This window comes from Lycorma delicatula, chromosome 10 (assembly GCF_047948215.1).
Source record: "Lycorma delicatula isolate Av1 chromosome 10, ASM4794821v1, whole genome shotgun sequence".
Lineage (NCBI taxonomy): Eukaryota > Metazoa > Arthropoda > Insecta > Hemiptera > Fulgoridae > Lycorma > Lycorma delicatula.
Genome location: NC_134464.1, coordinates 49162474 through 49188811, shown reverse-complemented (window position 1 = coordinate 49188811; position 26338 = coordinate 49162474).

Genomic DNA, 26338 nt, shown 5'->3' with positions numbered 1-26338 from the left:
GGTATAATTATACTATGTACTGGTAGTTTCCCGGTTTTTGATCCAGAGGTCCCGGTTCAAATCTCGGTTAGGTATGGCATTTTTCATACCCAAATTTCCATTTCATATTTCTACGATTACAAGCTTGGAGCTAACGTGAAGAATTAATCATAAAATAAAACACACGTAAAATGATATCATATATGGTTCACGTCAGGAATTATAGGTTAGCTTTTCCGTAGATAAAAAATGTAAATAAAAAATAGGATTGGTTACCTTATGATTGATATTTATAAAAATAATATTGTTATATTAATAATAATGATACATATTTAAGGATAGTAATAAATACATAAAATACAGTTTAAAAATGTTTCAATTGTTAAATATTTGAACACATACGCATTAAATTATTACAGTTTGCAGAAATATTCAAATTCATCTAATTAATAGCTAATTAGTAATTACTAGCTAATTAAAAGGGGCATCGGTGTTTTAGCGATGCTCCTTTGCGAGTGTGGTGAAAATCAAACCGTTAAACACATCACAAAAGTTTGCTCAAGAATCAGTAGCTTATATTAATTTTTAAATATTTGTTTGTAATTTTTGACTGTAATTGGTTTGTGTCTTGGTGCCATACACTAAATAAGTAATTAGTATGTAATTAGTAGCAGAAATATTCAAATTTTTCTAATTATTAGGTGTGAAATTTTTTTTATGAAAGTAGATATTTTTATTTTAAATAAATTGATAATCTTTGTTACATCATTTAGTAATTTATTAAAAATATTAACAAGCATAAATGGTCCTTTTTCTTACAATTTATTTTGAATAACCAAAAAGTAGTTAGTATTGTCTGGTTACCAGGGAATACTTAATTTTTTTTTTGGGGAATAAATAATTTTTTTAGTTTTTTGTAAAATTGCATATTCATAAATTTAACGCATGAAAATATCAAAATTTTTGGCTTAATCTATATGAAACATACATAAGACTAGTTTTACATGGAGCTGATCCTAATTTAATGTAATAGAAGATTCAGATATAATAAATATTTTAGTAATTAGAGTATTACATGTTGCTATTATTTTTTAATACATTTTTTCATTGCTACTACAACATTTTTATTTATTTAAATTTTTAGCTTTATTTTTCATAAATTAAACTTTTCTTTCATAAAAGAACGTTTGAAATTCTTTCATTTCATATAAAAAAATAATACACCTACGCTATAAGTAGTGTTTATGGCTAAAGGTATATCCTTTAGCCATATGAGAGCCCAAGGCTGGGGCTCTCATTTGTTATATTTTGTATAACCCATAAAATTCATGTCACTACTTTCTAATAAGGCAAGAATATTATCAATTACCAGATAAAAACTTTTTTATTAAAAATTTTAAATATCAGCTAATTTTGGGGTATCCTTTAGTTTTATTCAGAAATGTTTTTAAATTAATTTATTTCATTAATTTCCTAAGTGGACACTAATTTGGTCCCTATTATGTAAAATTTTTGTAATCATCAACTCATTATATTTTGCATAAATTTGAAGGGATAAAAATGAAAAGAAACAATTTAAAAAAAATTACTCGGGGAATATTTTATGAAATTTGAAATGGATAAATATAGCAAAAAAAAAAATTGTTATTTTGTTTTAACGGTAATAGGTTTTTCTTGTTTAAATCAGAAAATTTTTATATTATAATTATATTTTTTCAATATATCTTAATTCATTTTAACTAATGATAAAGATAATAGAAATGAAGAAAAAAATAGTTTCATTCATTAAATTAAGAAAAGTTTTAAGTAGTTATTTATATTAGTAAAAGGAATGAACTTTTGACTCATTACATTAAATTAAATTTAATGATAAAGAAATAATTAATGTTTGATAAGTTAACAACAGCTACTGGAACGTGTTGTTGTTAATGGTATTTTTGAAAAAAAAAAACAACAAAAAAACTGTTAACAGGGTTTACATAAAAATAGGTTATATACAAATGAAAACCATTATTTTAAAGTACTTATCTGATATTACCAATTAAATTTAAAAAGAAAAAAAAAGAAGAAACTACATCAAATAAAACTAATAGACCGCCCATACGATAAAACAAAAATTTTCTGAATGTCAGTATCGATGGAATTTTATTTATTTATTTTTCTATTGTAAGTTAATTCAACTAAATTACATTATTAGCAGATGTTTTTAATTGAGACATCCCTAACGACCAATTTTTTTTTTAACTTTTAAAATTTATTTTATAACGGGGTCCAGAGAACGGGTAACTCGTTTTTATCAATTGAAAACCGATATTTACCAAAGAAGTCAATTAATGAACTGAAATCTAATTAACAAAATTAGATTAGCTATATCCAATTTAATTTTAATTGCATCTATACCACAATCAGTTTAAAAAATACGTGTAAATACCAATGAAAACTCACATTTGCACACACAAACACCACACACACACGCGCGCGCGCGCGTATATATATACAATCAGTACGTTTAAATATTTTTGATATCTTTTTATGTTTATTTTACAAAAAAAATCATTAGATTAAATTTTTTGAAATAAACAAATACTTGTAGATTTATAAAGTTGGACAACCAATTAAAGAGAGATTAACGCGAGTCATGGTTCTTTGAATCAAATAAAAATGTTATCAAGCATTCTAATTATAAAAGTATTCGAATTGTTATATATATTTTTATTTTCTCAGTGTATTCAAGAATAAATAAAAAGAATTTAAGTAGATTAAGTGTTTCATTATCAACGAAATTTAATTCAGAAAGATTTTTTTTTAAATTTAGTTTGGTATTTATAATAAAAAAAAGTGTAGTGAAAAAGTTTTTACTAGTAAATTCTTTAGGTAATTACCAAAATTTACATTATGTATTGGCACAAATAGATATTACTAGAAAAAATATCAAAATACTATAAACCAAGTATCGGAATGCCAAAGATGGGTAATGCCAGAATTTTTCTTATTAAAGTCTGATAGTTAAAAGCCCGAGGGAATTAATTATATTTTAATTTTAAAGACTTCTTAGCATTGTCCCTTTAATTGTTCATTCATGTATATAAAAAGGTATATCCATTATATGATGAACAAGGGATGTAGTTGTTTACAGGCCAGAACCAAGAAAGCTACACCAAAAAACTGCGATTTCCGATAAATCATAAAATTGAATAAATTCGGCAACTAAAAAAAAATCTTACATCCTGATAATAGAAGTACTCTCAATAAAGTTTTGCCATTTATACTACAGTCTTTTTTTTATGTACGCCGATCCGTTGTCAAATGTTAGGGATTAGATCCAAACAATTTTTTTTTTAATTTGAGTTTCAATCTCAAAACAAAAATAAGTCAAACGGCCCTAATGAACATAAAAATAAATTAAAATTATTACATGGTTTAATTTTAAAACCATTTAAAGAATTATCGTTTTATACACCGTAATTGGCAACCAATTTTTGTTATTTTTTACAAATATAATTTTTCGAAGTGACTTTATTTAGTGTTAGATAAACTACAAAAGTTATGGTTATATTACACAATAAACACAGACAAGGAAAGCAGATAAAATATTTTTTAAATAAATTAAAAACAATCCGTATGTTTCATAAAAGTTATTTAAATTCTTGAACCTTAACTAACTGAGATAAATCATTAATTTAAACTGAAGGAATCGATTCCCTTCAGAAATTCATTCATGACGAAAAAATAAAAATAATACCGAGCGTCTGAAATACCTTTCTTTTTCTGTTTAACCTCCGGAACCACCGTAAGGTATTACTTCAGAGGATGAATGACGATGATATGTAAATGAAGTACTGTAGTCTTGTACAGTCTCAGCTCGAACATTCCTGAAATGTGTGGTTAATTGAAACCCAACCACTAAAGAACACCGGTATCCACGATATAATATTCAAATCCGTAAATAAAAAACTGCCTTTATTAGGATTTGGACCTAAGAACTCTCGACTTCGAAATCAGCTGATTTGCAATAACGAGTTCACCACTAGACCAACTCGGTGGGTATCTGAAATTACCTAGTTATACTACGTCTCAAACTTAATTTAAACTTCCAGATTTGTTTGAAAATATCTGTTAGATTGATTATATTGAAGTTCTACTTGCGCATATGTTTCATAAAGAGAAATTTGTATGAGTACATAAACCCACGAGGGCACTTTATCTAAAAAACTAATTTCTATGAAGAATTTTCTTTTAAAAGAAATATTTCCGTGGAAAAACGAAAGTTAACTGTTTCGTTTATAAGATTTAAAAACTTATTAATGTATCATATTCTTTGAAATATGATAAACACGAATAGTATTTGTTTAAAATAACTGTAAGAGCATTTTTTAAAAATTTAATAATATGAATTTTTTAATGAATAACTTCTTTCTTGGGTATACCCTCAATGTTAATGGTGTATGGACAACGATTTACAGTAATTTAAAATCTTTAAATCTCATGTGACATTTTCTGATGTAATCACAGATATATTATAGTTTTCTAAATTAAGTGCTATAGAACCTTAAAAATATATAATTCTTATATATAAAGCTAAAAAATGTTTAGTACTTGATCTCGAAAAAATTTTAAAAGAAAATATATTTTTAGAACATTAAATTTAAAACAGTGGGAAAGTTTTAAAATTGAAATTTTTTTTATAATTAAGTGTTTTCTTTAAAATTTATTTGTTACGTTTTTAACAAAAGAGAATAAAATATTATATTATTTGTTTATTCTTTTTTGTTATGATGAATTTTCATCGAGTAACGGCTTCATACATTGATAATTTTATCTTTCTAATGTAAATCTTATGTTTATTAACATTTGCGAGAAAAATATTTTTCAGATTTTCAGTCATTTTCCTTTATTTTTATACCTAATAAAAAATTTAATAATATTAGTTTCAAAATTAATTTAGAACTATGTAATATATTTTACTGTAAATTTATCTACAAACTTTTTGTATAACAATAAATAAATATTTTGAATTGTAATATTTTGATTACAAAGGAGCAAATTTGTATTCCTCTAATGTTGCCGATATGATATTTTCAAAATAAATTTTAACCTATAAGGATTGTCACTGTTTTCAAGAAAGTTTACGCGTTTGCAATTTGGTTAATATCTACTTTTTTTCATGCTGTATAGAAGTGTTAAAATTATTTTTGAATTATGAGAGTATTCATATATTTCTGAACATTTACCACATTACTCACCTTGGTATTTCAAATATTCGTGGTAATTCGTAATATTGCTGATGGCAAACTTTAATGTATATATTCCTATGTTTAAATATATCTACAGTGTCCTATGCCGTATGTCCAACTGTATTTGATTGATTTTGTTGTCATTTCTACCAAATATTTCCGGCATTATTTCAGAAACATCAATACAGTTTTTTTTTAACTTTATAGGGAATGTTGATGTCAGTATTTGATATCATTAGTATTTATTAGAAATTAAATTCAATAAAAAAAAAAAACTAATTTAAAAAAATGTATTTATTTTTTCAGTTTAATTATCATTATTAAGTGTAATTACCATCTTTTAAGTCAATCTTTTTTTTGCAATATCAGCTAGCTGATAATCAAACTACCACAAACAATAATGGGAAGGAAATTTAATTTGCATACGTAGTTATCCTTTTTATTTTAACAATGGAGTTCATAAAATTTTGACTAGAAATTATTTTTTAACAGATCAATTTATTGAGCTCCAATTTGCACGATTTTTTTTTTTAAATCTCTCATTTAACCTTTTTTTATATGCAAATATTTTTAACATCGCACATTGCAATCCGAAAAAAAAGAAGTTAAAATTGCATATTAAATAAAAAGGAAATTATAATAATTTTTTAGAAAATTAACATTTTTCAATTACGAATTTTAAGTTTTAAAAAAAATTAGACGGACATTTCTAACACTGTGTATATTAGTAAAAAATAAAAAAAATAATTTATTCAACTGGTCATTAAATTTTTTAAATAAATATTAAAAAAAAATTATTTTCACTTCCTTGTACGAAGTAAAGTAAGTATTGTAATCGCGAAAAATTTCCATTTTCAGATTTCAACAGAAATATCCATTTTGACTATCCCTGAATCCATTTTGACTATTTTTGGCATGACATCTGTACGTACGTATGTATCTTGGGTAACCCCCTTAACACACATATCTATCTCGCGTAACTTAAAAACGATTAGCCGTAGAATGTTGAAACTTTCGATTTAGGACTGTTGTAACATCTAGTTGTGCACCTTCCCTTTTGATTGCAATCGAATTGATAAAAAATGTAATAATTAGCCTTAACTGCAGTAATAAGCCCTCATTGAGAATTTTTCAACAATACATCATAAGTGGTACTTATTTTCATTGGTTTCAGAGTTATAGCCAAATGAAATTCTAATTAATGAAATATTGGGATCTTACAAAGGGAAAGCATATCGGTTCGAATCCGACTTAATTTCCTTTTTTTTAATTTAAATATATTGATTTAATTAAACCTGATTGTAAAAAAAAATACAGTAAATTATAATTCAGTAATAACAATAAAAAAAATATGAAAAAAATCAGACTTCCATATTTCATATTTACTTCGTTCTTTTCGTTTAAAAAAAAAGTGTATATGTAATTTAATAGGGTACAAGGAAGTCATGTGATGTCCACATCTGATTTTTTTTTTGGTTGAAATTAATATGATTTAAATTTTGTATGTTCAATTATGTACACATAGATGCAATATGTCGTACGTTACAAAATATTATAACTTGAATATACCTAAGCTAGAACTTAATATGGTAAGTTTTTACAGTGAGTCGAGCTATTAATTAAGTAAAAGAAAAAAAAGGTTTATAGTCTAAATTCTATTATAATTTGTAGGAATTTTTATAAATGGTATTCTTTTTTTATTACTTATATAATATCACCGTCTATGTCAACTCTTATTATCCGATGTAATTAAACCTTACCAGCAGTCTCGTAATAACTACAGTACTAAATACAAGGCATAAAGAATTGGAGTCAATGCCTTCAGAATGCGGCACAATTTAAAGTTAGTTGGCGGTTTACGTTATATTACCAGTTGCTTAGCTTGCTTTTTACCTGTCACGTTCATTTAAATACATACACGCGCGCGTACGCGCGCATAAAAGAATAATTATAATTTAAACTGATTAAAAAAAATGAATAAAGCTAACCTTTACTATGTACTATTAAGTTGCCGTAGATTATTATTAGAAGAGAATTGAAAACCAAAAATACTGGAAGTCTACCCAGTTGAATCATTAATCTTACCCGATTAGATTAAAAACAAAACAAAAAACATTAGAATACATTTAAAAACAATTTTAACTAACTCATTAGAAAAAAGTAAAACAGGAGAGAAGAATAAATAACACGTACTATTATTTTTAACTTCATTGGAGATTCATTTTCAAAAATTTAGGTATAAATAAGAAATTCAATTTAAAGATTTTATGTTCAAAATTAAATTTAAAAGTAATTGACAAATATCAGAAGTGAGTACGAAACTATGACGGTGATGTCTAAAAATTTACACGAAATTTACGAGTGACTTTATCGATTTTTATAAACATTTCTTCAGAGGATTATCTTAAGAATATTTCTGTCAAGTTTAGTGTGAAATGAATTCTCTAATTAGTTTACTGCTGTAATATATAATAGCATATATCAGTATGCATTCCCTCTTATGTTAACCGATAAAACTTTCTAAAAAAAAGTCTCATTGCCAAGGAGTTTAAAATTTAGTAGTTAGCCTTATAGTAACATATATAGATTTATTTTATTATCCCTCAATAAAAATTTTGCAACCTATTGCAAATTTCATTGCTGAGTGATATGTAACAAATAAATATAAAGAATAAAAAGTAGTGAGTATTGTTAATACAAATGATTAAAGATATTAATAAAAAAAGAATTACAATAGAAGATTAACTCTTTACGTGAAACTTATGTAGAACATCGGATGTGACCAGAAAAATTTTGAAAGAAACTTTTAAACAATCGTTGTTTTAAACCCCAAAATGTTTGATGCAAAAAAATTTCAGTATTAACGGCAATTTTTAACTTTCGTATTCAGCAAGAATCTTCTGCGCATTCTAAACAGAGCAATAAATAAAAAAAAAGGAAAAACATTTTTGTGCAAAAAGACCGACTTTTCTTTAATTTAATTTGGTTTTAATACTTTAATGTTTTTCTTTAATTTGGTTTAATATTGCTAACTATAGATACCCTAGTTAAAGAAGCGTTAACATTCTAACTTGCAACATCATAATGAACCAAGCTTGCCACGCTCAAAATTTGTCGACTTTAATTGAGCGTGACTCAACTAATCTTCATCCTAGGGGAGTAGGGGTAAAAAAACTAATTTCATAAAATTTTCACATGCACAACGTCAAATACATTACAATATTGAAATACATTTCAATGAAATTTAGGTAGTAGTTTTGGAGATTTTCGAACAAAAAAATTTTATACATAGGTAATTTATTTATAAAACAAATTTTTATACATTGGTGTAATTAAACATATTATAGTATGATATTATATATATATATATATATATATATATATATATTTCGTTTTGGAGATTTTCGAACAAAAAAATTTTATACATAGGTAATTTATTTAAAAAACAAATTTTTATACATTGGCGTAATTAAACATATTATAGTATGATATTATATATATATATATATATATTTCGTTCTTTACGTTCCTCAAAACGAAAAAAAATTATTCTGCACTCCTACGATGCGTACGAAAGTAATATCGTACTTTTCGGAATTATCATTATTTTGATGATATGATAAAAAATGGTTTAGAAAAAGATGAATGATCGGGAGAGAAGAAAGGAAAATAAAACCAGTAATATTTGCCGATGACGTAAATTATTTTAAAAGGTGAATCCCAACATGCTAATAAATGATTTCAAAATTAGAAGACATGATAGAATACGGTAAGAAAACGGTTAATAAGTTAAAGGTAATGAGTCAGTAAATGAATCAATATTTATATATATATATATATATATATATATATATATATATATATATATATAAAAGAACGAAAACTGACAAATAAAACATAGGCACTTTGGTTCCATGACAACGAAAAAAATAAATATAAAAGTGAGTGGTTAATTAAAAATTTAACAGAAAGATAGTTATTGTGTAGGGTATTAAAGGTAATGTTCAATACTAAAATGTCCTTTCTACGAAAAGGACCTCTGCACATTAATATCCACCTTTTAAAATGGTTCTATTGCAAAGGATGTTCACGTACAAAACATCCAAGTCAAAAATATAAAATGACCAGGTTGGCAATTAATAATGTTCGGTAACTAAATTTTCCTAAAATTTCAATAATTTTCTAAGGAAATTTAAGAAATCAGAATATGGATAACTATTTTGTTGACTTCAGATAATACATCATGTTGCCGACATGGATGAATGGATCACTTTTAAAAGCGAAGACTGTTATTGGATACTAAATTAGGATAATGTGAATTTATTTTATAATTTGTCATAGTTCGGCTCAGCTGAATAGCTGTGAAGTCTTAAAACGATAAGAGATTTTTCTTAAATAGCAGAGGACGTCCTTTTCATTTTTATAATTCTGATATGGGTCAACCAGTGCGGTCACTCTTTGTTGGTTTAATAGGTATCTATAATTCTTAATTTTTTTGTGTAAAAAAAAAATAATTGAAGATGCATTTTTTTTGGCGAAAAACGTTTTCACGTTATCATCGCCCGGAAAAAAACATAAAAATACAAAAACTAGATTAAAACGCCAGACATGATATTTATATAGCAAACATATAAATATTTAAAAAATAGTTAAAAAACTAGACAACAGTAATATAAAAACACAGCGTAGATGGAAAGGCCATGACATATGCTAACAGCTAAATAAAACTACAGTAAAAAGAACATTAAAAAAGTACCTTAAAAGAACAAAAATTAACATCCGGCGTACACGAAGTATTATACACAGACAATAAGGACCGTCCGTGTGAGTAATCAAATTGAATTAAAATGTACAGCCTTTAAAAATCGCAAGATATTCGATATAACATCATTGAACTGTTCCCCAACAAACTTCGAATGTCAGCCCCTAGTTTAAGCTTGCCACGCAGTACCGCATAACCGATACAATTCACAAGGATGTGATGCACAGTTAGTGGGCAGTCACAGCGATCACAAACAGGTGCATCTGTTTGAGCCACCAGGTATCCATGAGCGAGCCTAGTATGTCCTATTCGCAAACGGCATATACTAATCTTCTCACGACGGTTTTTTCTGCATGAGGAGCTCCAGGATAACATGGTGCCCTTAAGTGGTTGAAGTTTATTCGACCACCATTCTATTCGCATGGCATTCTATTCGTGGCATCATTCTATTCGCTCTACCACCAATCATCATGAACCATACTCTTTAGAAAACCGACAAGATCATTCGAAACAAAGCAATTAGTGAAAGGAGGCTGCAAACAAGCCTCTTTTGCTGCACGATCAGCACGTTTATTGCCTGAAATTTCAATATGGCTGGGGATCTAGCAGATGTATTAAGTTGAGTCATTTCAGAGATGATATACTAGGATGAGTCACGGGTCTCGTTGTATGCACTGCATCATAAAATTTTCTAAACGTTAATAACATAACCATGACAACATTAATAATGTATCGTTAATAGCAAGAATGATTTATAATATATTGACATAACTATGACAACATTAATAATTCATAGTTAAAGGCAATACAATTATTTACATTACATTGATTTTTTTCACAGAACACTGCATGTGTAGGATAAATATTGGATATTTTGGTCGAATTGGTTTATTTAACTCTGGACCTAATCAAATATTTGTTGGACGTATTGGATTGCAGTTTTACTGTAAATAGGCTATTTCTGTTGGACCAAATCTCTGAAAAGTATTGATATATTTATGGGTAGAGGAATAGATATTGATGTTGGAACATCAAGATCTGCGAAAACCTTGATATGCAAAATCTTTCGCAGATCTTGATGTTCGGCAGAATCAAGATCTGCGAAAACCCTAACTGCAAATTTTGATCTGATCAGCATGCTTTTCCTCACATTACTGTATACATGTATTACTTATATATATTGCATACTTATATAGTGTAAGTAAAAAGGCGGTTAGTAAAAGTAAAAATTTAGTTACCCTAACTTTAACTGGGCCTAAAGTAAGAGTCTGGAAGTAGGTATTTATGTCAGTAAATTCCACTTTATAACCTTTCATAGTAGGAATGGAAAGGTTATTCTTAAAGTTTAATATTGACAATTTATAATGGAAAACGAAAAATTTCTTTGTTTATACTTTTAAGTATTTGCAATGCTAAGAAGGAATTTAGTTGTATCAAAAATATGTAATTTAGTAGTATACTGCTGTTACACAAAAAAATGCAAGGAAAAATGAAAAATGTATTAAAAAAGAATTAAAAAATGCTGATTATTTCTTAAACAAAAGGAGGAATTAGAAGAGGCGTAGCTTACATTACAAAATATCAGAAATAGCCTGATAAGAAAGATAGCTAATAGAATACACGATAAAATTAAATAAGATGAATTTTCAACTCTATATCTTAATAATAATTAAAACTATGCGTACAATAAATTGAAATAAAAACTACAAAAAAAAATTAAAACAAAACTATGTAATTGAGTAATAAAATTAATGACTTTTAAAGTGAATGAGTGACTGAAATAATGAATGAATGGATAAATAGAGTGAATGTGTCTGACAATAAACAATAAATAAGTAAATGAATTTATAAATAAGATAAAATACATAAATAAATCAATAAAATATGAGGGACTGTCAACTATTTGAGCTGAGTTCAATAAAGCACGTTTATAACCTTGGATATATTTTAATAATAACTGTATCTTAACCTATAAGGTTTCATAATTAATTGTTGTATTTTAATATTGCGTAGGAATTAAGTTTAGTTATTCATAAACAACTATAGAATTTTAAATTATATTTGTTTTAATATATGTATGTAAAATTTTGCATAAATTTAAATGAGTGAAAAATTTATTGTTATTATTAAACACACGTGTTTTAAGTTATATTAATAATTTATTAATTCTTTTTAGAGAAATATTATTTTATATTCATGCCGAGGAAGATCAGTTCAGAAATATCTTTGAAATTACAATTAATTAAAAATATAAAATTTGTCGTCCACCATCGGTAATTCCTTCCAGGATTAAGATACAAATAAAATGTCCAAGCAATTTAAAATTACTGTGTTATATTAAATATTAGTTGTTAATTATTGAATATAGCGCGTGTTTTAAATAAAATCTCGTACAAAATGGTTTTATTCTTTCATCTCCCACGCATTATAAAATTTGATTCCTGTATCAAGTGAGTGAGTTGTTTGTTTTAAAACGTTGTTTTTTGTGTAACAGCAACCTAATTTAAAGAAAAATATAGTGCTATAATTAAGGTGATTATTATAAATATTAAATTATTGGTGCAGAATAATATTGAGATCAAAAATTTCTATAGCAAATGTTCAGTGTCCACCATTTTCAATCAACACAAGTCTTTATCCTCTTTTTCATACTCCGTGCAACCTTTCGAACTGTACCTCTATCAGTTTCTCGTAATTATTTAGTTATATTGGCTTACAGTTGTTCAATGGTGTAGAGATTATTTTTGAATACACAACCTTTAGATATCCCTAGAGAAAATATCTGCAGGAGAAAGTTCAGGTGGTCTAGCCATAGGCTAGTTAACCCATCGGGTTGGTCTAATGGTGAACTCGTCTTCCCAAATCAGCTGATTTCGAAGTCGAGAGTACCAGCGTTCAAGTCCTATTAAAGTGAGTTATTTTTACACAAATTTGAATACTAGATCGTGGATACCGGTGTTCTTTGGTGGTTGGATTTCAATTAATGACACATCTCAGGAATGGTCGAACTGTACAAGACTACACTTCATTTACTCTCATACATATCATCCTCATTCATCCTTTAATGAATTATCTGAACGGTAATTACCGTAGGCTAAACAGGAAAAGAAAGAAAAGCCGTAGTCTAGTCGATATTACTCTTTCACCAAAGAAATTTCTCAAAAGGTGCGTTATTGCTCTTGCCGTGTGACATGTAGCCCCATTTTGTTGAAACCATGAATCTCTTTCATTTATTTCTAAATTTCCAATAAATTGTGCAGCAATTTTTGGTAGAGGTCTGCATTAAGAATGTTTTTAAAGAATACAAGGCCAATTATTCTTTGCCCGGAAATTGCACACCAGACACCAATTTTCTGTGGGTATAGAGATCGAAAATAGAAGATTTGAGGATTTTTGGAGCTACAGTAGTGATAATCCCGACTATTTACGTAACCACTCAAACGAAACACAAGTTTTAGAAGTGATTTGATAGATGAGTTTAAAACTTACCTTAACATCTTCCAATGTTTCATTTACTGAACGTTTCCCGATTGCAAAAAGAACCAATCCCTCTATATTTTTTTATTGAACCATGAATTAAAGATTTATTTGGTACATTCTTACCTGGGAACTGATAATCTACAATAGGCATAAAACAAAAGATTTAGTTGTTAAATAATTTTTCACAATAAAAATCCTGTCTTCCATGATCAAAACCATTTCTTTGTAATAAAAAAAAAGATAAATAAAAATAACTAATTGTTCACAAAAAAGAAATTATAAAAAATTACAAACAATTATAAAAAAAAGAAAATTATATCAGCTGATAATAAAACAAAAATAACTTTACTGGAACAAGAGAAGCAGACCCAACTGGTTATACGAAGTACAGAAAGACATGGAGAAATTAGACGTAACCCATAAAAACCTAAAAACGAAAACCGGAAACTATGAGAAATTAAAAAATAAAGAAACACGATTCCTATCAAAACCCAAGAAAACAATAAGGCGGGTGCATTCTGAACAAGAAAGGGCAAGCAGATCTGCAACCCTTAGAAATTACTGGCAAAAAATAAAAGCTAAAAAACAACAAATTAGCAAGAAAAGAAAGAACTTGCAAAAAAAAAAAACGAACTAAAGTGATCCATTATGGTCTTAAAAGTAATAAAAGAAAAAAAAACAAAAAATAGTGCTGCCATCCTCTTTATCCGAAATTATTGTATTAACTTTTATTTAAAAGTAAGGTTACGTTAGAAAACAAACACCCAGTAAAAACAAACACTAAAAAAGTGTAATATTCTTTCGTATAAGAAATTCTTCGTAATTTTTTTGTAGTGCATTCTTTAATCAATTTACAGAAAATATTAAAAATTATTTAAAATTTTTTGTTAATCTTTTTGTAATATTTCAACCGTATATAAAATCATTTTTCTTCAATTTGAAGACTTTACCTTATTTCTTTGTGATATAACTGTTTAAAATGAAAAGTACATATCATTTTACTTCATTAATAACTTCTGATATTTTTTTAAATTATCATTACTGAATTATTATTTATCGTAATTTTTTTTTACAATCAGAGGTTAATAATTATTAATAAATCAATATATCTAAATTAAAAAAAAAGTTAAAGAAAAAAAAGGAGATGAAGCTGATTTGAACCGACGTGTCTTCTTCCTCTTGTAAGATCCAATTACATCGTTAATTAAAATTTTAATTAGTTATAACTCTGGAAACAATGAAAATAAGTACCATTTATGATATTTCGTTGAAAAACTCTCAATGAAGGCTTATTACCGCAGTTAAGAAAAAAATCCAAAATTCACATTGTTTTAGATTTTAGGCTTTTTTGGTTCAGTCGATTGCAATCAAAAGGAGAGGTGCACAACTAGATGTTACAACAGTCCTAAATCCAAAATTTCAACATCCTACAGCTAATCGTTTTTGAGTTATACGTACGTACAGACGTCACGCCGAAACTTCTCAAAATTGATTCAGGAATGGTCAAAATGGATATTTCTGTTGAAATCTGAATGTACCGGTTGGGTGGGGGAGAGTGTGACGACCGGAATCACACAAGGTGGGCTTCCCCTGTGGGGGTTGGGATGTTGAAATCTGAAAACCGAAATTTTTCGTGATCACAATACTTCCTTTACTTCGTACAAGGAAGTAAAAAAAAATCTCAAGTTCCTTTTTATCAACTCAATTCCTATTTATTTATCCATCACCTTTTATTTTATACATTTTCTCTGAAAGAATACTTCCAAGATGAAATCTTTTTTTTTCCTGTTTTCTTATCACTTACTAGATTTTTTTTATGTGAAATTTGAAACATTCCACATAAGATTGCAATTTAGATTTTCTATAAAAGAAAAAAAAGAAGTTTAATTGTACGAACTAGAAGAAGTTTAATAACAATTTCTTTTTTAAATCAACGATAGTTTGTTGTATTTTTTAATAAGCCGGATTTTTTAATAAGATCTATCGGTAATTTTTTACGGAATAATTATTTAAAAATAACTTTTTAACGTTAAAATTTATTAAAACTGATGAGTACACGTTAAAAAACATATTATTTTAAGATTTTTATAAAATTATATTTTGATTAAATAACATTCACGTTTGGTTTGATTTCATATATATTTTATAATACAAACTGGAAAACCGGAAAAGAAAGGTATTAAAACTCTATAGAAATAGCGATTACATTGTTTTTAAAAGATTTTTGCATAACATTATTTTATAAAAAATTATTCAGTGATATTACGATTTTATAGAATAAATATTTATTTCTAATATCTTGCCAAACTTTTGCAATTAATCGAATTGACTTTCTGATAATTCATATATTATATATTTCATTTACAACCAACACATTACATACCCTTTTAAAAATTAAATCAATTACATATGTTCACTAAAAATCATTGATTTTAATGAAACCAACGCGTCAATCATATATCATATATTATTGCTACTCGTCAGATTATGTCAGTGCTGTACTGTCTTATGAAACATGTACAAGATAGCCAATGTAGTCCCTAATTTAACAACATGTTATAGTCTAAAATTTTTCACTTGTCATGTTAAAAAAAAAAAAAAATTGAATATGCTCTAGTTCTTTTATTTATCATTCTGGTTAATTATTTTAGATCTTGATTTATTAACTTGATTTTTGTAATACGTGAATCGTTTATATAATAATTTTGAAATGCATAACTCTGACATGTTATTTTTAATTTACTTGATTTAAAATCGGTATATAAATATTCTCGTGATATTTTTAAAGGAAATCAAAAATAAAATGTTTTATTGATATAAATTTATTTAAATAGTTGTTTTTATGATTGTACTAAATATTTGGTTTCTACTAGCTCATTTAATCTATTTTATTGAATTTGTTTATTAGCATTACAGATTTTATTACAGAAAAGAATTTACTGAAATGTTTAGGACGTTAATTAAACAGCACTGAACGTAAAAGTAGGAAGAGAAAAGAATATGGAGGTAGAAGAATTTTGTTGTTTGAGAAGTAGAATTACTAAAGATGGACGAAGCAGGAGCGATATAAAATGCCGAATAGCACAGGTGAAACGAGCTTTCAGTAAGAAATATAATTTGTTTACATCAAGAATTAATTTAAACGTCAGGAAAAGGTTTCTGAAAGTATGTTTGGAGCGCGAAGCTTTAAATGGAAGTGAAACCTGGACATCGGACTACCTGAGAAGAAAAGATTAGAAGCTTTTGAAATGTGGTACTACAGGAGAATGTTAAAAATCAGATGGGTGGATAAAGTGACAAATGAAGAGTTGTTGAGGCAAATTGATGAAGAAAGAAGCATTTGGAAAAATGTGGTTAAAAGAAGATACAGACTTATAGACCACATATTAAGACATCCTGGAATAGTCGCTTTAATATTGGAGGGACAGGTAGAAGGAAAAAATTGTGCAGACAGGCAACGTTTGGAATATGTAAAACAAATTGTTAGGGATATTGGTTGTAGGGGGTATACCAAAATGAAACGACTAGCACTAAAAGGGAATCTTGGAGAGGTGCATCAAACCAGGCAAATGACTGAAGACAAAAAAAAAGAATAGAGTTTCTTATGGTTTTTGACCTGAAAAATCAAATAAAATTGATCCCAGAACCGTATTTGCGGTAGTTTGTGAGAAATTTGGGGTGAAAATCAATAATTTGGCTAAAATCACCCTTTTTTTATGTTTGACGTACAATAATATTGTTAAATGGGTAAACTTGTAGAGAATTTAAATCTGAACATAATGGTGTGTGGTAAGTTGAATAAAACAATGAAAAATTGGAATTTTAAGTATAAACAGTAAATTACTGATTATACAATCAGTTGACAGACAAACACTCATTGTCAGAAAAATACTTCTTATTTAATGTAAACAAAAAATACATTTTTTAGGTGATGTAAAAAATTTTAAAAACAAAATTTTATTTTTAAAAAGTAAAAAAAAGGTAATTACACAATAATTGTAAAAGAAAAATAAATAAAAATTACTTAGATAATAATTTTTTTTATAACGACATAAATAAAAGATTTTATTCGAAATATTATTATTTCAAAGTTGGCAATAAAATAACAACAGCTGATTAACAATGCGCATTAATTTATCAGGGTTTAATCATTCTACAAAAAATATTAAATATATCGGGTACTGTGAGCTGCGCTGCAGTTAGCGAAGGTTTTCTGTGAATTTTAATTTGAAAAAGATCGGTTTGCTATTATGTTTGGTGTGTGTAATGGCAATTCTGCTGCAGTAGAATATGAAATACGTTTTCCAAATCGCAGGATTCCAGATCCCAAAGCACTTAGCGCAATTTTTTGCAATCTTCGGGACACATGTTCACTACCTATTATTTAAACCTTTTACCTAGTCTTTAAATATTTATTACAAACTGCTACGAATAATGTACTTTGGTCTAGTGTACCGTTTCTAAATAAGATTGGAATGTTTTTAACCTTTCTTTGTTTTATTCGACTTATCTCACAGTATTTTGTTGAATTAAATTCTCTACAAATTTTGTTTAAAAATTTTATGTATTTATTATCCATTTAACAAACATATTGTTCGTCAAACATAAAAAAAACTGGGATTTTAACACAAATTTATTGGTTTTCATCACAAATTTCTCAAAAACAGCTGCAGATACAATTCTGGAATCTATTTTATTAAATTTTTCAGGTCAAAAACCTAACAAATCATTAATTCTTCACCTTAATAACGTCCAAAAAATTGCAGAACGACCTCATTTCAGCGAGGTAGCTGAAATCCTAGAGAAATCTTTCACTAGTCGTAACTCGTAAACGAAGCATTTTAGTACATATGTTTATATGAACTTTTACAGGTAGATTAGGGTATGAAACTCACGGGAGAACTTCGTGAAACACTCTGTATAAAAAATACTTTTACATCTGGTAAAAAAAAATAATAATAAGGAAAGTTTTTGGTTATTATGAATGTAGAGGAATAATAAAAACCGGCTGCGCCCCGACATTGATAGTTAAATTATGAGTAAAAAAAATGTTCCTAGGGGGAAGAGATTGAATTTTTTAATTTTTTGATTGGTGTTCACATGATCTGTTTCTTTTGAGATAAACCTTTATTCTATCTTCTAAAAGGTGAAAAAGACGTACTTATAGGTCCAAGTGGGAGAAATTTAAATATTTAATGTTTAGACTAAGCTTTTCTTTTTACTTTAAATTTTTGATTTGGATTATCATCTTATGAAAACAGTTGGATTAATTTATTATTATTTAAAAATGCAGATACACTACTTCCTTTTAGTAAATACTGATTAATTAAAAAAAAATTAATATTAATTCCATTTTTACGTACTATTAATATTTTATGTAAGTTTGCTTTTTTCTAAAATTTTATTATTTTTTTAAATTTTTAATTCTTGTCTTATGAATCCATGGTAACTTAAATAATTTTAAAAATTGGCAACAAAATTTTAACAAAATAAATATTTTTGTGAGCTGATTAATCAGAACATAGGTTTGGAAAGGCTTCGTTAGGGAGTATCGATTTGCGAAGCATTTCGTCCTTGAGTTGAAAAACACAAAATTTTATGTTTTTCGTCAAATATTTTTGTTAAATTGGTAATAAGCACATAAAGATTTTATGTGTTTACTTTTTAATCTTATTGTAGTTTTTATTTCTTTGTCCTCTTCTAGTGTGCAATGTTTTTCTCCACAGCTTAAGTTGTTTTTTTTTTTTTACATTCCTCAATCACAAAATTAAATTAAGTCGGCTGTTAATACGTGCCCTTCAGCGTAATTCAATTTTTTTACAAGAAGCTGTTACTCATTTATCTTCTATGTCATTCGTCTTAAAAGATCTTAATCTTTTATTTGAAATTTCATTTAAAATTTTATTTTAAAAGAAACGTTTTTTCTTTCCTATATTTTCCATATTTCACTACGTTGAAATGCCAAATTCAATACAAATATTTAAAATAATTTATCATATTTTTATTTAATACTAACAGACTTTAATTTTGCATGAAAGGTCTATTTGCTCGTGCCGCTCTTTGTTGGTTGCCTTCCTGCATTCCTTGTTCATCTTTTGTAATTTTCTTAAATGAATAAAAAGATTGTTGTATATTGAACTCCATATCTTCCTATTCAATTAATTATTATCGTCATTGCTGGCAGAATTTAAATTTATTTTTAAAGAAATTTTTCTTCCTATTTGTACATTTTTACTGCTACCAAAAGAGTAATAACATCACCGAACATAACTATTCATTTTTTTCCTTAGATTTTCCATAAATTATTTTTATTATTTTCCATAAATTCTCATGATTCTCCTATAAAAGGATCATTTTTGAACTTACAGACGATAAGAGGGTTATAATACTTTCAGAACAGTAAGCAGGTGCTACGAATGATAGCGTCTCGGCCTTTCATCCGGAGGTCCCGGGTTCGAAGACTTTCTCATTCATAAAAACCGAGAGATAACCAGTTGAGTTTATAGATTGAAAATTACAAATAGGTATCAGTGCAGTATATAATATTACCACCGCCGATTTCAAGTACTGTTAAACAAGCGCAAGATGGGTTCCATGATAGTTGACAGATCATCATAATGAGGCAAGAGTTTAACCAATGATAATACATGGATTCACCATTATAAACCGGAATCAAAAAGACAAATGATGGAATAGAAGCATACGAGTTCACCTGTCAAGAAAAATTCCGAACCCGACGATCAGCAGGAAAAATCATGACAAATCTTTTTGGGTGTAAAAGGCGCGGTTTTGTTGATTTTCTAGCAGATCAGTCAACGACATGCTTATCGATTAAGTGAAGCCAGCAGTGTTGAAAAAACGCTCTGTTTCAGCGTAAAGGCATAAATCTGCTTTACAATAACGCCTGGCCTCACACTGCGCAGGTAACTCGAGATACCATCGACATATCGCATCGAGAGTTAATACCACACCTCTTCTCTATAGTCCTGACTTAGCCTTATAGATTTTTCCTATTATTTCCTCTCAAGAAAGGAATATCTGGTAAGAAGTTTAATTGCAATTACGACGTCAAAGAAAATGTGTGAAATTGGTTCCGACATTAATAAAAATATTTCTTTGCAGCAATTAGAGATGGAATAAAGGTATTAAAGTTACTGGAGATTATGATGAAAATTGGAAATATCAGATTAATTAAACTGTTTTAGCTCCACAGTAATTTTAGTTTTAATTATTTAACAATCTTCGTACAAACTAAAAGCAACAGCTTGTTTTTCTTTAACTGCTATTAAAATGACTACATAATTCTTTTACGGATTAAATAACTATTCCTTTTCTACTTTTTAAATATGATTTTTTTTTTTAAATTTAAAAATTTTTATTCCATCTTAAAATATTATATGCTTTACTATTATTATGTTATCGATTCAAAACGAAAATTAGTAATAGAATTTTATTTTTCGTTAAATATTTTATAGTTTTACTTTCCCGTCTAGACACTGCAATTGCAGAGCAATAGCTCTAGAAGGGAAAGTATTGTAACCGGTCTAGTTTGGATATATTAGGTTTTCACTGGATTTTGACATCTAAGGAACCAAAAAAACCGATGTAAATCTTCCTGATGTTAATGTTTATATATATTTGTATGTTCAGTTTTAGCCTCTAAATAACCTTATATATATATATTTCCAGAACTACTAGACCGATTTTGACAAACTTGATCAGATTACTTCTATATGTGGGACATTGATGCCATTAGATTTTCAATTTAAAAGGTCAAGGGGTAAGTCTGTACAGCAAGGTCACCCGGAGTATCTCGAGATTTCACCTAATTAAGGTCATATTTTTTTTAGGCACATTTGTTAACAATTAAAAAATAACAATATCTGCCAAAAAGACTTTTGCAAAATCACAACACCACTTCAAAAATGCTCCTCAAGTCGTCTGCTATGTTGTAATATCACAGGTGAGCGGTAGAATTAAATAAATGAATAATATTTAAAGTATAAAAAAGAAACTCGGCCTGGCTGGGACTCAAATTCAATCGTCTGGCTGACTAGGTACCTGGTGCGTTAACCCTTGCAGCTACACCAGCTCGCCGAGGGTAAAAGCGAAATTTGATGTATGTAAGTTGTCAAATTACATTAGCTTAGTCAGTGCCGACGGTCGCCGCTAGTACCGTCACACATGTACGAATTAAATACGATATACGCGCATTTTAGTTAGAATCATTGAATTAAATAAACGAAAAAATATTATATTTAAATAAAATGATAAATATTTTAAATTAAGTGGTGTATGTATTTGTGTGTAAATTGATCTATGTAAGTTGTCAAATTACATTAGTTTAGTCAGTGCCAACGCTTTTTTTAAATTCTAATTTCAATAATCGTTCAGTGGTTTTATAATTAATACTTAAAAAAATCACTTGATTAAAGTTAACTTAATATTCTCTTTCCGTAATTAATCTAATACAATTTCAAGTTATTTATAGCAGGTTTCATAGAGATTTTTGTTATTTTTACGGCCCCACGTCAATAACGAGACATTTGATTACCTTTTTATGCCTAAGTCGCGAATGTTTAATGAAATAATTGAGCACTATTTATAATTTTTTTTTTTTTAATTTGTGTTTAATTATTACAGTGTACTGATGACATATATAATGGTGAATCACGCATACATTTATTTTTTTTTGCTTTATCATTTATTAAATAATTTTAATCTAAATTGTTTTGCAAATATGGTTATTTTGTTACTATCCGATAATTTACTACTACAGATATAATAAAATAAAAAAAATGAATTTGAAACGAGTTATTTTAGTGTTCATAAGTTGAAACTTATATTAAAAAAAATATAAATTTTTAATTAAATAAATGCATATATATAATTTATCTAATCAACCTATGGAATCCTATTTGAATTAAATTATATAAGTTATATTTATCTTAATTATAAACATTAGAAAATATTACACAACATTAATATAACGTGAAAAAAATTAAATTATAAAATCATTAACCGTAAAAGAATTTATGAAAGCAAAGAAGATTACTATATCAGTTTTATATTTTCTTAATTAAATATTAAAAATACAGCATCATATTAAATGTTTTACAAAAATAGAAGTTATAAATAAATAGATAAATAAAAATGAAAAAGATATTTCTATATAAATCCATTTCTCTTATCCTTTTAATACACTTCTTTATTATTATCATATTTGTTTAAAAATTTCTAGTCGTTCCTATTTTTATTTTTTTAAATAAAATAACAAAATATATAGAACTAGAATGAAAGATAACAAAGTTAAAGGTAAAATGTGATCAACCCATTAGAGTTATCTATTTATTGGACGTTGTTGATATGGTAGAACCAAAGTGGCCCGCACGAATAGAAAACACACAAATAATACAATCATAAAAAACACAGTTTCTTGAATTTCGTTGGCCATCCTGTTTTGTTGTGTAAATTATCTGAATTTATTGTTTTATTTTTTTTATAGGTATATTATATTTATCTTAAACATTGATTTGTTATTCATTTCATATATAATTTTGTTCATCATGCGAACAATAAATAAAAATTAATGTATATAAATATTTTATTAAACAAAAATAATTAATCTATTATGATGTAATTAGTTTATTAAAACCTTATACATGTTATTTAAATAAGATTTATTTTTTATAGTATATGAAGTAATATATTTTTTTTCGAGTTTGGCCGATTGAGGTCCACTTGAAACAACCATGATTTTTTTGAAATTTTCCTTCCTGATCTTCCAGTCATTCTCAATTCTTTTTGCTTTCTTTTTTCTGACCAGATTTTTTTTTATTTTTCCCCCTTCTCTTGAAAACCCTTGAATTCTTGTACCAGTTTTCTGAACGGTTTTTTATATTGTAATATTTCTTTAGATAATTTATGTTTTCTAAGTTTTTTTGGAACTACTTAGGTCCATTGATTTCCGTTCTTATTATTATAAATATGGTTGAATTTTGTTTTCTGCATCATTTATTCTCACGAGGTGATCGAAATATTTGGCTATTATTTGCCTGACGGAATCTGACATTTTATCATTTTCATTTACTTAAAAAAATCTTAATTACTTCTGAATTTGTATTCGTTTTAACTTATTTTTATTTTTCCTAAAGTTTTCTCAAGATTTTCCTTTCTTTATTTCTGTTGCATTGATTTTACCTCATTTCAAACTGAAAATATATTCTGATATGAACAAACCTTGTTTGATTACCGTATTGTAATGATTTTTGTTTTTGAAGAGTTAATTAATTAATTCAACTAAGAAGCTTTGAAGCTTGTATTTCTAAGCTGGAATATGGAGAATGGAATTTTCCGTACTCCATATATGGAATTTATAAAAAATCCCATGCCTGTGATCAGGATTCGAAACTAGGGCCCTTGAATGAAAAACCGAGATGCTGCCATTCCGGCATGGAGATCGGCATATTTTACCTTCTACTGATATTTTCATTTTGTTGTAAATATATTTTGTTAGCTAGTTAGTAAATGTTTACCGTCACACCTTTAAAACTACATTTATATTTAATTTCAATATTCTAAATATAAGAACAAATACTAATCGGTATGACAGTCATTTTACAACGTAAATAATGAAATCCATTTACTATTAGGGTGATGTATTTCCCTCACAATATTTTATTTCCTCATTATTGTCTTTTCAGAATATACTTGAGGTATTACTTTCATAAATAATTATTATAATTTATTTTTTACTATACTAGTGAAAGAATTAGAAGGACAATGATGACAATTAGAACAGGTGGAAATTAAAAAAGCTTAGAAATTACAAAAAGAAGGCGAGGTGATGGAGAAAAAAAAGGAGAAGATAATTCAAAGAAATTTTATTGATAAAAGAACAAGATCAGTTGATAGAAAAGCTAATTATTGATTAATTATATTAATTATTATAGAAGAGAATAAAGTTACTACGAGAAAGAATGATAAACATTTCATGATTATATCATTTATGAAAGTTCATATTTGTATCGCATTAATGTGTTCTACATTCAAGGACTCCTTTAGATAACAAGCGCTTATCCTGTATAAGATTACATGAGAAATTTGAATATTTTTACCCGGATGAAAGCATTACTGTCAACGATTTTACGTTCAAAAGCTGAAATTTATGTAAAAATATAATTATTCTTCTTTCCAGAATTAAGACATTCGAGAATAGGTTTTCAAAAATATAATATTTCTTGTTACCGAAAGGTGTGACAAGTTAAACATTTAACCGTTTATGAAAACCCTAACTGGAGGTTTAAAGAAACCTTTCATCAGAAACGATTATTACTGAACAGCCAAAATGTAAAATAAAACATTAGTAAAATTAAAAATGTATCATATTTTCAGAGGAAGAAGAGGAAGTTGAGGAGGATGAAATGGGAGAAACAATACTGAGATCTGAATTTAAGAGAGCATTAAAAGATTTAAATGGCAGAAAGGCTCCTGGAATAGACGGAATACCTGTAGAATTACTGCGCAGTGCAGGTGAGGAAGCGATTGATAGATTATACAAACTGGTGTGTAATATTTATGAAAATGGGGAATTTCCATCAGACTTCAAAAAAAGTGTTATAGTTATGATACCAAAGAAAGCAGGGGCAGATAAATGTGAAGAATACAGAACAATTAGTTTAACTAGTCATGCATCAAAAATCTTAACTAGAATTTTATACAGAAGAATTGAGAGGAGAGTGGAAGAAGTGTTAGGAGAAGACCAGTTTGGTTTCAGGAAAAGTATAGGGACAAGGGAAGCAATTTTAGGCCTCAGATTAATAGTAGAAGGAAGATTAAAGAAAAACAAACCAACATACTTGGCGTTTATAGACCTAGAAAAGGCTTTCGATAACGTAGACTGGAATAAAATGTTCAGCATTTTAAAAAAATTAGGGTTCAAATACAGAGATAGAAGAACAGTTGCTAACATGTACAGGAACCAAACAGCAACAATAACAATTGAAGAACATAAGAAAGAAGCCCTAATAAGAAAGGGAGTCCGACAAGGATGTTCCCTATCGCCGTTACTTTTTAATCTTTACATGGAACTAGCAGTTAATGATGTTAAAGAACAATTTAGATTCGGAGTAACAGTACAAGGTGAAAAGATAAAGATGCTACGATTTGCTGATGATATAGTAATTCTAGCTGAGAGTAAAAAGGATTTAGAAGAAACAATGAACGGCATAGATGAAGTCCTACGCAAAAACTATCGCATGAAAATAAACAAGAACAAAACAAAAGTAATGAAATGTAGTAGAAATAACAAAGATGGACCACTGAATGTGAAAATAGGAGGAGAAAAGATTTTGGAGGTAGAAGAATTTTGTTGTTTGGGAAGTAAAATTACTAAAGATGGACGAAGCAGGAGCGATATAAAGTGCCGAATAGCACAAGCTAAACGAGCCTTCAGTAAGAAATATAATTTGTTTACATTAAAAATGAATTTAAATGTCAGGAAAAGATTTTTGAAAGTGTATGTTTGGAGTGTCGCTTTATATGGAAGTGAAACTTGGACAATCGGAGTATCTGAGAAGAAAAGATTAGAAGCTTTTGAAATGTGGTGCTATAGGAGAATGTTAAAAATCAGATGGGTGGATAAAGTGACAAATGAAGAGGTATTGCGGCAAATATATGAAGAAAGTAGCATTTGGAAAAATATAGTTAAAAGAAGAAACAGACTTATAGGCCACATACTAAGGCATCCTGGAATAGTCGCTTTAATATTGGAAGGACAGGTAGAAGGGAAAAATTGTGTAGGCAGGCCACGTTTGGAGTATGTAAAACAAATTGTTGGGGATGTAGGATGTAGAGGGTATACTGAAATGAAACGACTAGCACT